Here is a 1379-nt window from a genome sequence, read left to right as displayed (position 1 = left end):
TCTAAACCCGGTCCTGTTGGAGCTCTAAACCCGGTCCTGGTTGGAGCTCTAAACCCGGTCCAGGTTGGAGCTCTAACCCGGTCCTGTTTGGAGTTCTACAGCTCAGAGGTGTAAACAGGAAGTTGGTCTTTATTGACTGAACGGAGGTTTTAGATCTTTGACAGTCTCAGGTTCAGACGGAGGATTTTTGCTGATCTGACCTCAGAATCTCAGAAGTCCTGATTTCCTGATGGACTTTGGAGGACATTCCTTCAATGTTTCTGCAGAAAGTTTTTTAGTTGTTTTTAAAGTATTTAATTTTATAACACATCGTTGTTTTTGTTCGTCTCTTTTTGAGTCTCAGTTAAAAACAGAACCCGGTTCTGTCCGACTGCTTTGAATCGGATCAGAAACAGACCGCTTGCTATCTGCTGTCCTCAAAGACATACTGTGAGAGATGTCCTCGTGTCCTTTGAGTCCCAGCAGATTTGTCTGAGTGGAACAGGACCTCACATCGGACTTCATGTTGGGACAGATTGGCTCAGATTATCTGATGTGGACAGGAGACAGAGACCCTCCTGTCCACATCGTTCAGTTAAAGCAGTAAACAGGTTAAACTGGGACCAACTTACGTTTGGAGTCTTTCACTGTTTTCAGAACCGACTGCAGACGCTCCAACATGATGGATCAGTCCTGAGCAGAACTTAGAGAAGACAAATAACCACCTGAAGTCCTTCCTGTCTCCACCTGTCCTATCAAGCTCCGTCTCTGTGAGACAGGTTTCTCCGCCAGCAGCTGATGAGTCTGAGATTGAGTTGAGCTGCAGAGAGAAACCAGGAGGAGGGGGCGGAGCCAAAGCAGAGCAGGGGGGGAGGGGTGCTGGTCACCTGACTGCTGCTTTCAGCTGCAGCAGAACAAACCGAGCAGGAAGTAAAACCTGTACTGCATCTGTTAGATATCTGCTGCGCTCTGATTGGCCTACAGTCCAGTCTGCTGCGCTCTGATTGGCCTACAGTCCAGTCTGCTGCGCTCTGATTGGTCTACAGTCCAGGCTGCTGCGCTCTGATTGGCTCCTGATGAATGTTTAAACTAATTCAACTGCAGAGTTCAATGTTCAGAAAACAAAACAGTGAAGAACCTTTAACAGAAATCTGAGAGGAACCCATCAGTCCTCCAGCAGAGAGGGAGGAAGACTGTAGAAATAAGAAGCATTTGTTTGTAAAAACATTAGTAAATGTGACATCAGCAGATTCTGAACATTCTTTGATAAAATCTACAAAGATCCTCCGTCTGAACCTGAGACTGTTTAACCTAGTTTAGAGCTCCAACAGGACCAGGTTTAGAGCTCCAACAGTACCGGGTTGAGAGCTCCAACAGGACCGGGTTTAGAGCTCCAACAG

This window comes from Kryptolebias marmoratus, unplaced genomic scaffold (genome assembly GCF_001649575.2).
Source record: "Kryptolebias marmoratus isolate JLee-2015 unplaced genomic scaffold, ASM164957v2 Scaffold78, whole genome shotgun sequence".
Taxonomy (NCBI): domain Eukaryota; kingdom Metazoa; phylum Chordata; class Actinopteri; order Cyprinodontiformes; family Rivulidae; genus Kryptolebias; species Kryptolebias marmoratus.
The sequence above is the reverse complement of the archived record's forward strand: the minus strand, read 5'-3'. Positions refer to the sequence as shown.